This window comes from Larimichthys crocea, chromosome X (genome assembly GCF_000972845.2).
Source record: "Larimichthys crocea isolate SSNF chromosome X, L_crocea_2.0, whole genome shotgun sequence".
Classification (NCBI taxonomy): Eukaryota; Metazoa; Chordata; class Actinopteri; family Sciaenidae; genus Larimichthys; species Larimichthys crocea.
Genome location: NC_040020.1, coordinates 27,679,167 through 27,694,509, shown reverse-complemented (window position 1 = coordinate 27,694,509; position 15,343 = coordinate 27,679,167). Strand labels below are relative to the sequence as shown.

Sequence of the window (15,343 nt, the reverse complement as noted above, 5' to 3'; positions counted from 1 at the left end):
AAAGTAAGGGACGCTAATTCATTTTCAGTTCATCAACTAATTCATTAGTTGTTTCAAATCTACCTAATAATTGTAGCATGCCATACATTTTAGCTTTTACCACTGTCACTGGTGTTATTAAGGGGACAACTCTCATCTCCGAAGTTTGTCTGACCTGTGAGGACAACAGAAGCAGCTTGCAGCATCCACCAGGCCACCTTTAATCAAACTATTCTCAGCTGCCACACAGCAGCCATGGAGCATCCAAATGGCTGAGTCATTCGATGAACTGAAGATATGCCAAGAAGAACAGGCAGGGGAAAAGCCCAGGCCTCTCCTGCTGCAGCGGGGGAATCACTCCCCATTATATGTGGACATGGTTTATTGGGTCACCTCCATTCTCTAGAGGTTCAGCTGTGGGAGCATGTTTGTGGGGACGACTGCTGGATTGTGTGCTTCACAGGGGGTGATATGCATTCTTGCAAAATGACTGAACCAACTTGCCTGACTCGATTAGAGGAAGTCCATGTAATGCTAGAAATGGAGCGTTGTTTTCGAAATGCATATGAATATCGTGGCCAGTGGGCATCACTTACATGTGTGTTCACTGAGATGCAGTCATGTGTGTGCTGTAGATGGTGTAATCTGTTGGCAGACAGCAGTCACATCGCCGCATGTACACTTTCAGATTAAAACACATTTTTTAACTGGATCCTATGTCCACATGTGTTATGTTCGGATGACTCATTAGAACATGATTATGCTCTATGCGTTAAAAATAAAGAGTCTCACTCGTTATCAAAATCTTAAATAGGGTGTATAAGAAGTGTAGAGCAATGATTCTCCATCATCTCATTTCCCACATCACAGTGTCAACCACAGGGTCAGCTCTCATGATGCTTATGTGTGACCTACTTATGGCAACTCCTCTATATATCGCTGCTCATTTCCTGAAGTGGCACTGAGAGAAGAGAACAAACATATCATGCAGGTACAGGGGACACCTTGCTATTCTCTCAACCTCTTCAACCCACTCAAGCCCCCCTGACAAAACCACAACCTCCACAACCTCTCCCTCTACTATCTATAGTAGATAGTAGAGGGAGAAAGAGAGAGCAAGTGTGTGTAGGCGTTTCCATGTGTGTGTGTCTGAGTGTTTGAAGGATCGTTATTGTTGCTGGGTGCTAAATGCCTTTGAGTGGCATCTTATCAGACTTTTGCTCTCACTGCAGGAGGCTGCTGCTCGCTGTATCAACCTTCAGCTGATTACACTGGGGAACACAATTTTTGTTGAGTTAGGTCTGACAGCTGTTTTTAACTAATCTTTGGGTGTGGAATCCAAAACTGATCTCAGTTTTTCTCTATCACGTCAAGTTTTTAAACTATAGGATCCCCCTTTATGAATATGAAAAATACCATACTTAACAGATATGTGCTTGTTTTCACTAAACAAAAGTAACAGTCTGTGCAATGATCTTTTTGCTCTCGCCAAGCCATGGGGAAACCAAATGCCAACTTTTCACGTGTTCCTTTGGTCCACATCCGTAAACTCTCGACACACTGCTTGCCCACGGCTTGTCTTGATCACAGAGTTTTCCTTTAAAATATGCAATAATGCTTGTTTGACAAATGCACTGATGTTTGCCCTCTGACTTGGAATGGTGAAACTACCATAAATATAGCAAAAGGAGTCAGTGTTGTTTAGGCATTTACCACGAGAAGTACCAGGAGCAGACATGATCTGGAACAAAGGAAATATATACCTATGTATACCTATGTTTGAAAACTACAAAAACAGCATAAAACGGCATAATTACTGGATATTACATCAAGATTACGTGAAGTAATCTTTACATACAGCTTTAAGCACAAAAATACTGAATGAATGAGGGTTCAGTGTAATATTAATTCCCATTGAAGCAAGATTATATGATTATTTAACACTTAACAGATCATCAATTCATTATTTATCTCACGGGTACTATGTACTTTGTACATTAATCTATATGTCACTAAATTAGAGGTAATCTTAAAAATATGACGCTGATGTTTTTCTTTGTAGTCAGTTGGTTCACCACTTTGTCCAGACTGAAAATATGTGAATAACTAACGGATGGATTGCCATGAAATTTCCAATAAACAAGAAAAACAAGAGAGAGTGACATTTGCCCTGGGATACAAACCTAAAGCAAACATGTATAAATAAAAGAAACAAAACATACTAAACACATTTAGGCCTATGTTTCCACCATGCCTGCATGGCTTCCCAGTAAACAACGCTGAAAATACTGATCTGAGGTTGAACTTAATTCCTGACCACTGCTTTACGGTATAAAAACATGTACACATATATTTAAAAAATGCCCGTAAGCTACTATGACTCATGACAGATAACTAAAAAAAAATGGGTCACTTGATATTGACTTACTTACGATGAATATTGACCTAATGTCTAAATGAACTGCACCCTTCTATTGCCAACATTAACATCACAACTATAATCAGCTTCTCCGGAGCTAATAAGTTCACTTCTCTTCCCTCGATTCTTCCTGGTCTTTGCTCTGGGCGTCTTTCTAAATTGAATCTCAAAGTCTAGTGCAGTGATGATTAGAACAAGTGTGAGGCCCTAGTGATTGGGAAAGAAACAGGGGCTGTGTATTAGACTCTCGCTGTCCCTATACCTTCCTTCCTTTCTCTCTCTGAGGCCATTAGGAACCATGGCTTTCTACAGCATCATTAGATTAACTGTCATGGTCTGCCAGAGTATGCAGGAAGATCACACTCATTACTCAAGCTGCTCTACTTTACAGGGCACACAAAAGCCACGCTTTCACCTTGTAATTTGAGTCAGATAGGCTCATCAAGGCAGGAGGCAACAGCGAGATATGGAAGTGCTGCCACCACTATCAGTAGATATTCGTGTCCTATACTGTACCTCCTTGAATACACAGGCGGATTTAGAGTGCATGCTTGGCAGAGGCGATGTTCCTGGGGACATATTAGGCACATTAGTTTCCCCGGCTTCTGCCAGTACTATAGCTGGAGGGATTTGGTACACATAGGAAAACAGACTTTTACGATAATAGAGTTCTCAATAGGATAGATGCATAATACTCGTATTCCTGTCACAGTGGTAGTTTTAGTCCCTTTTCAAAAATAACTCTTTAGCCTGTTGGTCCCAGTGGAATGTAAATTGAATGCACACTGGTGTCCCCAGGACAACAAACAGGAAAACAACCTTAATATCAACAAGGATTCAATCATTTGTGTAATCAGGCAGGAAATAACCAGATCTCATTTGTCTGCAAAGGAAATGGTCCAGCGGCTCATACAACAAGGAAAAACAGCATTTATCTGCTGAGATCCTGTACATTTGTCAGGCTGAATTGTTACTGTATAAGATTTTGTCATTATTTAACATGCATGAATCTGTGTGCAGATAATAAAACAATATAAAAAGAATAACTGATGGTGTGTTTTTATGCTTTTGGCAATGTAGGTATGGATTTCCCTTTAAATAAAAAGACAACTGGCCGTGTACATCACAGAAAATATTTGTTTATTTCTGGCAGCAAGAAGCAAAGAAAACGTTAGCATTCATTCCAGAGAAGTACAAGCTGGAAATTACTTTTCATTGCTCTTGGGATAGAATAATGATACAGTAGGGTGTGAAATTACTTTCCTCTCCTGAATGTCAAACAAACATCATCGCATGAGTGATTGAAGCAGCCGGGTTTGCAAAAAAAAACAAAGAAAAAAGAAAAAAAAAACAACAACAACCAGGTTCAGATAAATATGTTGTAAATTTACTGCTCAAAGCCGCATTTCTGTAGGTGCCTATTTTGTTGGAAAATCAGACAAGTACCAAAACAATCAGGAATGGCTTAACGCTTGTCTGTGCTGCCTACAAATAGTTTATGGACTTCTAAAGCCACCTCTATGGATCAAATGGTTGACTGGAGAGAGACCTGCAGTGGTTCAAAGATGGAGGACGACATTCTGGGCTGTTTCCACTTTTACAACGAGGATATTCCTCCAAAGAAGCATTCTGGGAACAGGAGAAGATAAGTTAGTTTGTCACTTCAAGCTATAAATGACCACATTCAAAAACTCCAATGATATTTTTTATGAATTACATATTTGATGATTAACTCATCTATCCTGTCAGATTAATGCATTCAGTGTGTTTTAAATAAAAAGGACTTGGATGAACTCACCAGCTGTCGTGCCATGGACCTGAGGACACCTTCCACATCTAAAACCCACATCTATGTGGAAGAAAGAGAGCAAGCAAAGGGAGGGTAAATGGAAAGTGATGAATGAGGTCTTTCATCATTTATAGAGAGATGTTACAAAGTGAAATTGGATCATGTATATTTTGAACACAGCAGAACCAGTTTTGAGTGGGTTCATATTTTGGTTTATGAGCTCCAGGAAGTGCTCAGCTCTACTGCACTTATAACAGCCAGTTGTTTGATTAGGCTTAATTTCAGATGGTCCTCATTAATCAACATGAAAACTGTTGACAACACAGACATAGCATTGAAGACTGTTGTATTTTTGGACACGTCCTAAATCTATTATAAAATCAAATTAAAGATAAAGCCATTCATAAAGAAACTATTTTCAGCAAACATTTTGGTTAGTTTACATGAGAGATTTCTGTATTTATGTTTTGTCTTTGCTTTTCTCACTGGTATGTTGCAGGTGTGGCTATGCTGGAAAATTGTGATGCCATTTTTCATACTTCTGTGCATCAGTGAGAGTTTGACAACATTTTTTGGGATTACTTTTTTATTATTATTAAACAATTGAATAAAACCATGAATCACCCACTTAATCTAGTGGTGGGGTTTGTGTATCGCTGTGTTGTCAGATGGTAATTTGTAGGTTGCAGGGTTGAAGTTCATGCCCCCATAAGTCCACACTGAACAGGAAACTAGTTCTCTACTATCTTTAAATAGGCTTTTTTGGGGGGAGAGGTGGCAATCAAAATAAAAATTTTCCAAGGACGCAATAATTGCAGTAATGGCTTTGTGTTTATTTGGAAACACATGCAGTAGCCATCTTATGATTAACATAATTGCCGTCTGTCGGGCACTTGGGTGGGTAGTTATTAAGTTATTTTGGATGGTTACTTTACGGATAAATTACAGATTGACTCACAGCTGGAGACTGGTCTGTGCCGACAGGCAGATTTGTCCTTCTCTTTGTTTGTTATTTACTGGGAGCACAGCATGGTGTAATGGTGCTTCATGATGACAGATAATACGCCTGTGTTAATGAGTTCACTAAGTAAACTAATTAATATGTTAATTGATACAGATTTGTGTCAGTTTAATATCAACTCTATTAAAAAGCGTTAAGGAGATACAAGACAAGTAAAGTCAGTAAAAATATAGTGATTTGAATTGTGATGTTTATATGAAGGACAAACAGATACACGAACATTACATGAGGTCCCAAACACTACAGTACGTATGTACGGTCATACAACATATAAGCAAATGTATAACACTAAATTCATTACATGGTGTTTCTAAAAATGAAAATGTATTGATCCCTGTGGCTAAACGTATTGTTGCAACTCTGAAAGCGATGAGACTCACCGTGAAGAAAATTCATTTTTATTCTTGTAAAACATACAATTGATAGATCTATTACACAAACACTGCAGCACAGTTTAGGTTTAGGCAAGTAAAGGAGCACCAATTGATCTGTTGGACAATTAGAGGCACAGTACCTAGGATACACAACAGACTGTCTAAATAACTTAGAATATTAACTGTACTGGAAATCAAAACAAAAAAGATCTGTTCACAGGTAAATGTGAAACACTTTTCCATAAAATGTTCATGGTATGAAGACAGAGAGAGAATGAGCAGGACATAACTGGTTCAGAGGTTAGAGACAGTCTTACTCTGTGGCTTTGTCGCTTCTCAATGCTCCAGTGTCGCACATCCCTCCAGTGCTCTGGAAAACATGTGTCTGTTGCCCCGCTGTCTCCCCTACTAGCCATGATGTCCCTGTCCACAAAGTGTGCCACCAAGCTAGTGCGCTGGGTCGTTGCACTGGTCACTTCCACCCTTCAAGTGTCCAACACAGTTTCCCACAATGTAACCTGATTCTAGAAACTGATCTTCCTCAACACAAAAGCAGCAGGATTGAAACTATTATGCTAGTAAGATATTGGGTTGCAGTGTAGAAAGGGGTGGACACAATACACTCCCATTATGTCCAGTATTATGCATACAGTAATATATATCTTTCACTCACAGTGTTTATGATTAATGGAAAATGTTTCAGCTTGCATTGTGTCATAAACATTAAAGGACACCAGTGCGACACACACAGGTTACATATATCCATTAAGTCTGATCTTTCAGTGCTGCTAAATGTGGTTTCAGCACTGCATAAGCCATGTTTTAGCCATACCAGTGCCACTTTAGTTAGTTACAGATATATCTAATAAACTGGTAATTCAGTGTAAAAACTTTGAATCCACATGTCAGACAAATATTACTGGATAAACTAAACATACAAAGTTTTGTTATTGTTGCCCAGAATGAAATGAGGGCAAAATAAACATGACAACAGGCTTACTATTCATTCATTGTCACTAAGACAACAAGGAAAGACTGCTGTAATTAGCTTCATCTTTAAATAAATTGCTTGGCATATTAAGATTCTTATAAATCTGCCCCCAAGATGATTTATTAAAGACTCTTGAGAACAGGGAAAATCTAAATGTCAAAAGGTTAACTGCATGTTGTTTAACTCATAAGCACGGATTCAGAGTGATGATTAAACTGCTGGTGCTGTCAGACATTTTAATACTGTTCACAAAGACTCTGATTGGCTCTAGATATTCACCAGACAAGAGCAACACCGGACCCGAGTAGAACATTTTTTTTTACATGTGGTTGATTAGACACAGATCCTGCCAAGCGAAAGGTAAAACTGCATAATCACAATTGTTTAGCACTGAAAAGGAACAAAGAACAGATTGCCTCTCTGACTGGTTTGTTGAATAAAGCTGTGTATTGTGGCCAATGTGACCTAGCCATGGAGGGAATGGAGACACAAAAAAACAATGCATTTGTTTACCTGAGGCTGATAACGCAGTGTGCCTCAGTTCCCCTTGCTGCTCTGCACACAGGATGCCTCTTCCTCTGTGGAAGAGTCTTTTGGAAAGCTGAAAGAAGGAAGAGATGGAGGTGAAGGAGAGGTCAGAACAGGCAGAACGGTGTCGTTTAGCTCAGTTGGTAGAGCAACCCCCCCATGTACAAAAGCTCAGTCTTTGCCACGGCAGCCCAGGGTTTGAATCCGACCTGTGGCTCTTTCCCGCATGTCATTCCCCCATCTCCCTCTCTTCCCACATTTCCTGTCACTGTTCAAGCTGCCTCTGTCAAATAAAGGCCAAAAAAATATCTTGCTGACTTTACTCCTAATCTTTTAACCCTAACCTTTAGGTTTATACTAAGTCTGCTGCTGAACATAAAAAAGGTGTTTTTCAATCAATCGGTCAATATGTAACAAGAAACTGTAGGTCAGAAATGCCAGGGATATGTTTGAGGTAGTTTAGAAACAGTTTCACCACTAGTTTGTCTCCACCATAGAGCATGGACAACCTTTAATTTCAGCCATGCTAGCAGGAGTAGAGCAAAACCTTAATTAGTCCAATATTGGATTATGATCAAATATCTGCAAATATTAGTATGCTAACACACTAAACACTAAGGTAGTAAAAATGGTGAACATCAGCTGATTTTAGAGCTGGGGTTGAGCAGTTGTTGTTGTTGTTTGTTTGTTTGTTTGTTTGTTTGTGTATCATTGGGCAACAATTCCACACCAGAATTTCAGTATATTGTAATTCAAGTGAGCTGAGAAAACCAGATGTTTCTCTGTTTTGGGGCTTTAGAGAATTTATCCAGTGATGTGCAAACGTGGTGAGCCTAGTCTTGCATACCAAGACCTTTATCTACATTTAGTTTCATTGCTTTGTCAGCACTAGTGAAAGCCTGATTCAAAATCCTGAAAGTTGTGATCATTTCCCATTTGCTCTTTTGCCTACAACAGCGTTTAGTACAAAACAAGTGTGTGTGAACTCCTGACTTAACACGGAGCTCTGTGCTTTGATACCATGGCACTCATATCGACAAGTAGCATGAGGACAAACAGCGGGAATAACTTTTGGGCAGAGACACTGGTGTGTGTGTGGTGTACTAAGCTGTGTGGTTTTTGGTGTGGTATAAAGCTCCTAGAGAAATCTGTCTGTCTCTTGTCCCCTACCACCAAAGCAGAGTGTTGCTGAGGCAGTCAAAAAGTATGTTATGACATTATCTCATCCCGCTGTTAGACAGCTTTTCTGCCTCTAAAGCTCGGAGCGCTCTGCCCTTCAGGCGTGGAGTGCTGGAGGGCCAGCTTTGAGAAGACAAGTTATGGTGAGAGAGACTAGACTTTTAGTGATGCTCACGTTGTGGAGCACTATGAGGGATGAGGCTTCACAGGGTAACCTTCTCCTTCTGCTGCTGTTCAACTTGTGGGTTTGGTGCAAAGGGCTTAACTGACGGAGAGACAGAAGGTTTTGCATTGTGTTCAAAAGACCTGCCCCAGCTTTAAACTATCAAGCATTGCCTCAAAAACACAATATCAGGCCAAGTAATCTGTATAACACCAAAACTGTGTGCAGACCAGTGACAGTATAAAGAATGGACAGAGCCTGAGTGATGTCACCCATAGGTTTCCAAAGCGCTGTTTTGAAGCCGAATATATGCAAACTGGTTTTGCATATTTAGCCTATCTATTCAGGAGGAACCATAAACATATTACAGATACAGTAGGTCTGGACTGCAATATGTTTCCTCGATGTATATTTAACTAGTACAAAACAGTATATTCTTCCATTAAACGACAACAGGGTCAATTCCTTACTGATATATCAAACACATCCTCAAATTTAAAACCTTTTTCCTTGTTTCATGCTAAGTATTATATTCAATTACTGCTGAAATGTCATATTCAAGACACGTCTGAAACGGAAATGTATGTAAAACAATCTTCTTAAAGGGCATCTTAACCTAGAATTAGCTTATTGAGGCTGTCAGTGTTATTGCAGATTTCGACATAATCATCTTGCCATTTGCAATCAGTAACCTAGTCAGTTCAGAATAGTATCCAGCTGTCGGAGATTCCCTCCAGTGACAAACAGTCACAATAAGGCTGACTAACTGGGAAAGACAAAAACATTTCACAGTAATCAGCGCTAGTTTCCCAGGACACAGTCACCTTGGCATCAATTCAAGCCCCAAACCGTGGTGTTATTCACACCACATAATTGCTTTATCTGACCATAGATGTTGAACGTTCTAACGAGCAAAAGATCCAAGGACAGACCCTGCCCAGGGGTTGAGTGTTTGAAGGTAAGAAGGGCTCTTGGAAAATGACTCATATAGTGATCTATACTTTGTCATGCTCTGGCATTAGCCATGGATCTCCAACTGAGGCGCCGCACATCATTACACATAATTGTGTGGAGAGATCAATATCTGACAAACTGAGGATGATGACATCTAAAACAATTTATTCTCAAACATTACAAAGATGCCGGCTTATCCTACAGCACCTGAAGAAAACAAAACCATGATGCTATATTTAAACATGAATTAAAGAGTTAAATGTAAAGCTTTCAACCTGAACTTCCAGTTTCTGAGTGGTAAAAACTGGACCAGGCAGATGGTACATGGATGTTTTTAAATGCTGGTTATGCCATTTTTATAGAAGGCCAGAGAGGAAATGTGCAAAGATTTTGTTTTCTTGAAATTATGAAAGAATTTTTAATACAGAAAATAAGTTTGTTTTCCTGAAATCACAAAAAGAAATGCTTTAAAACACATCTGAAATTTGGATTATCACTGAAAGGTTCCTATAGATGCATTCTTTATTAGTTTCTGCCATATTTTGAAAACAGAAATCTTAAATACTGGACGTTAATACTCACTCATCAACACTAATGTACATTTTTAACTGAGTGCTCAGTGTTTATATAAACTATGTGCCTATCTCTCTCTGAAATGACTAACAGAAGATTGGTAGTCACCAGGGACAATAAGGTCATGTCTTCCTTAATATTTTTTGCCAGTGTATAAAGATATAAAGCACTTTGAGCATCTTGGTAGCTGAAAGGTTACAGTGTCCACCACATAACCACAATATGGTTCAATTTCAGCCAGTGACCTTTTTTGCATGTCATAACCCTCTCTCTGCCCTGTTTCTTCTTCACTATCCCTGTATGACAAAAACTTTAATAAAATAACTAAAAGAAAGTGTACATTCATAACAACTGCATCCATGTACTTCCACACATTCATGCACATATTGACTAAACAAGAACAAGAACAATATACAGAGTTGCTGGTTGCAACTGAAGAAGACATAAAGAGTAGTTCACCTCAGTAACGGCAGAGCAAGACAGCATAATGTAAGGAGAAACAACGTGACTTTGGCTGGTGACTCAACAAACATGTCTTAGGTGGGTGGAGCACAGGGGATTTCTAAATTTCAGCCATGTTAGTATATGACTTACAACTTCAATAACAATCATTTAATTATAATAAGTGATGGTATTAATCTGCAATAATCTCCAGTACATATTTCCACAACAAAACACTCCAGTATGTCTCCAGCTCAAATCCATAGCTCTGTTATTAGAGTTTCCGAAAGGGTCCTAATTTCCAGGTTTTAGACATTTTAACTAGTTCAACCACAGATGTGAAACTGAATTAACTCATATTATGACAAAGCCCTGTCCTGCTTATGTAAAGGTTTACAACAACAACAACTTACGTCTTGGGTCGGCCAGTGAAATGCTGGCGCAGCACTAGAGCCAGAGTGGAGAGAAGCATGATGGTGGTGCACATGGTCACCAGAGCCCACCACCCTGCAGCCAAAGAGACAGCACGGTCAACATGAACCATGCATGGTGAGTCCACTCACCACAGCTCTGTTTGTCTCTCTTTCTCTCACACTCCCTGGTTGGATCGGGAACATAGGGGGATTAGTCAATCCCAGATTAGAAAAGATGACATGGTGCATTACAGAAGCACAGCACTGCTGCACACCTAAGCTACGTTATGATGAGTGTGCATTTGTTGCACATGATACAGATATTTACTGCATAATCTCCAAAGAAAAACACACAGGACGTTTTTTTTTTTTTTTTTGACAGAGCCATCTCAGGTATTTTTGCATCTTGTTCCATATCTCCCTGCTGCAACATTTCCTGTTATGTCAGACCTTGTCGTGCTGTCACTGCTCACCAAGTTTCCTGCTCTTCCCCAGTCAGCTAATCATCACCTGCCTGTACACCTGTGCCTTATTCCCCTGATCATCCACCTAGTATTATATATTATTAGTCTAACTACAGCTCATATTTGTCAGACTGTCTGATGTGCTACACAGCCCTAGTTATCATATCTATCGATTTAGTGTCTGACTAAATATCATTCATGTCAATAAACAAGTCTAATTATGACTGCAATGCTCTGATTTCATTAAAAAATCTAAGTTTTCCAAAATATGGGAATGCCTGAAAGCCAAACAAATATGGACACCTCATGTCCCATGTGTCTGTATGTTCTGTCTGGAAATGTTGTGATATTTTCACAGGATAACTGAAAACGTAATGTCAGGTAATTAAATACTTAAAAGTTTCATCCTCTGGACACCATGAATTGCTCATGTGCTGCTTATTTGCACTCTTACAATGTTGTAAATCTGTGAATAATTCAGGATTTCATGCCACATTAAAAGCTATATCTCATTCAGCCACTGGTGCATGATGACCTTTGTTAAGTGGATCAACAACAACCTGGCAACGTAATGAGGATGGCTCCAAGACAGAGAAAGGCTCTAAATACACACAAAATGAACACACACACACACACACACACACACACACACACACACACACACACACACAAATCAAACCCTAAGCCTCTCCATTTTCTGTCTCATTAGGCTGAAGTTATATTTCTTGCAGACAGCTGGATGTGGATATTCTCAAGCCAGCAATGACATTCCCCGCAACAGCATCTGTGACTCTGCTGTCACTGCTCTGTCATGAAACCTGTGGTGCACGGACGGCCGACAGAAGGAAGTTCACACAAGTGGCTGTCAGGAATGTCAAGTTGCGGAGATGTGGCTGTGCATCTCATCTGCAGCTTTGAGACCAGCTCATGCCTTCTAATTGGAAAATTCTTCAGGCCTCCTCTCAAGTTTTGTGTTGATGAAGAGCTGCACAGACTTACCAATACCTTAAAATCAGGGGTATAAATGTCACAGAGCTGTTATTTGTGATGACCTGCTGGCTGGCTTAGACGTGCCCGGGGTTTGTTTGACTGAAAGAATTAAGGGATTTATTGAGGCAAGTGTTTTAAGCAGTTAGTGCCTGGGTTCCTAATTTGCAGGAATTGTATTCAAATTGTTTAACGTAGCCTCATTACAGTAGAAATTCATGGCTTGATGGAATCACAATAATGATCTCAAGCAGTCTACATACTAGTGCTACCTGTACACCTTCTGTACTAAAACACCAGTAATAAAAAAGCTTGTGAATCTCTGTCAGTTTATATTAAGATGATCTGGTTAATCTGAATAATGACCTGCTGACAGAGACAGCTGTGTGTCTGCACGCGCACATGATTAAACGATAAATGTCAATGCATCCAAAAGCTCAAGTAGCTGAAGAATCTGTCAAGATATATCTCTCCCTCATAATTTTAATAATTATAATAATTTTAGCCTCTGAGTAATGGAGCCTGATGTGCTTCTTAGAGTTGGCTTATTGTTATTTTGTGTATTTTCAGAGACTAAAGTTTGTCCAGGTGTGTTTGTGCATCAATTCCATGTTACCACTGCTCTATGGAAATCACAATACCTGGCAGGGGGAAAATGTGTCGCCATGGTGACAAGTCAGTGTCCTGTCGACCACACTGTACGATGGAGACACTCTGTTACTCTATTTTCTGTCTTGCATGCTGTCGTTTACCTGATTTACCTTCTCCTATACTCATAGCCACACAGCAAAAAGGTAAAATTGATGTCCTGGATTTCATATTGATTTCTTTATGCAATATTACATTTGTAACCCAAACATTAAAATGCTGAAATCCTTAATAACTGTATTTTCTCTGGAATATGACATGTGTGAGTTGCTTTTATGAAAGCTAGACAAAAACATTAAAGACTCTAAAACGCCCTCCCTGCATTCAGAAAGTCGTCTTTGATGATCGGATGTACGGTTTGAATAAATGTGTCTTCTTCCCTCCATGAACCTCCCACTGGAGCTTTAGATAGAGTCTCGCCTGGAGCGGCAAACAGCGAACAGGCAATCCATTAATCATTGATTAAGAACATTAACATCTCATTCCATTTAATTATCTTTTGTTCCTGAAACAGTGGGACTGGCAAGTAGAGTATGTGCAGTGACTACCTGCAGGCAGGAGATATGTGCTGTGTCGGGTATTCTGGGTCAAGTCCACCTTTGGCTGAGGAAATAAAAAAGAAACGTAAAAAACAGAATAGACTGGAAAGACATAAAAAAACAACAACAACAAAAAAACATGCTGATCCGTCCTAAAAGAGCAAAATCATTTTAACCAAAAGAATACATAAGAAAGAAAATCAGTTTTCCTCAGTTCCTGGTGCCAGAGTCCTCGCTAATCCAAGAAATTGGAACATATCGCACCAGTCCTCAGATATTTGCACCAGCTTCATGTGTCACAAAGAACTACTTTTAAAATGCTAATCATATATAAAACACTAGATGGTTCAGAGACAAAATACATTTTTGATCTGCTATTAGATTATCAACCAGCCAACCATCCAGACCTCCCAAGGAGAAGCACCACATATTTTTTATTTTTAAGTACTAAACATATCTGCAACACTCAGATTCAGCCTTAAACTTTGGTGACACTTCAGATTACGTCTTGCAAGGCGTAATGCTCCCAAAACCAGAGTTATTTCTGTGTTCAGTGGGTCATGCTGAATCCTGTATTGTTAGAATAAATACCTCCAGTATAAATTGTTTATATTATGAGATTGTTACCCCCTTGCTCTTTAAGTTCACATCTTTCTCCCTTGTATGGAGTACAAGGTATATATGGTAAAAGTACAAAAAACTAAATTGGGAAGAATTACTCTGTATGTTGCAGATTGTAACAAGTGTTCCCAAAACCTTTCTGTTTGCCACTGCCTTTTATTGATTAATTATTTGATTTTTGTTCATATCTCACATTGCACTGTAATTTTCTATTCTGCGTGCTCTATTTTAGCTGAATTTCATTAAAAAGATGCTACTTAATGTGCTTTTATATTTAGTCTAAATGCCTTTTATTCAGTTTTTTGACACTGAGCTGGTGATCACTCAGCCAGTGCTGAATTAACAAATCAACAAAAGTCTACTATGACACTACAAAGCTAAACTAAAAGGCTTCAGCTTTCTAAAGGAAGGCTAGTTAGCCTGACTTTCACTTATGTGAATACAAGGTTAATATGACAAAATATCCTCTAAGGTGAGTGTTATAAACAGATAAATATCTTGCGCATGATAGATCACTAATGATATGTGTGTTTGTGTGTTTTGTCATGCTGTCAGACTAACTTTTTTTCCATAAATATGTGTAAAAATGGTTTCATCCTCTTTTAATAATGGAAAAATATGTATGTCATGTAATAGCTGCAGTATTATTACAGTTTTTATTTTCTTACACAGAAATTGGAAAGAAAGTTTTAATGTTCGACTTTAAATTCTTTGCTGTACTCAGAGATAGAAACATGTGAAAACAGTGTTAGTGTTAACTCATTTTAATCCAATCGGTGTAATGAAATGCATATTTTGAGGAACTTTAATCTACTTTTGCCACCGTTTTAAATCATTCTGGATATAAATGTGTAAATGCAAATATAGTTGTTTTTTTTCCAGGTGATGTAACCTGGATATAACATTTTCTAGTGAGCATGGACAAGCAGTTGTATCAAACAGCCAAGTGAATTTGAAACAACTCTTTTTTTAATATATTTAAATTGTGTGCTCATCATTTTACCATATATGATATTTCTGATTAATTTGTGTCTGCATGTTAACGTCATCTTGCAGTCTACTTGTTGGTTGTACTGTATGTAGTGAAAACTAGAATTAGCCAGAAGTCACCTGAATCATCTATCAAACCTATATTCATAGAAAAAAAATAATACAAATAAATAATCATTTTAAAAATAAATAATAATTTTAAAAAACATTGGACTGAGACAAATTTACAAGTACATTTTATTGATGATCATGATTCATTTTCACCAGTTT

At 38.6% G+C, this 15,343-nt stretch overlaps 1 long non-coding RNA gene across 1 annotated transcript; it reads right to left on the bottom strand.

The window, feature by feature from the left end:
• Positions 1-4,211: 4,211 nt before the first annotated feature.
• LOC104922951 (uncharacterized) lies at positions 4,212-10,961 on the bottom strand. Its single transcript, XR_003463000.1, has 3 exons — positions 10,825-10,961; positions 7,087-7,174; positions 4,212-4,247 (listed from the first exon to the last, which is right to left on the bottom strand). It is a non-coding gene; the product is annotated as an uncharacterized LOC104922951 (long non-coding RNA).
• Between the last annotated feature and the right edge of the window lie 4,382 nt (positions 10,962-15,343).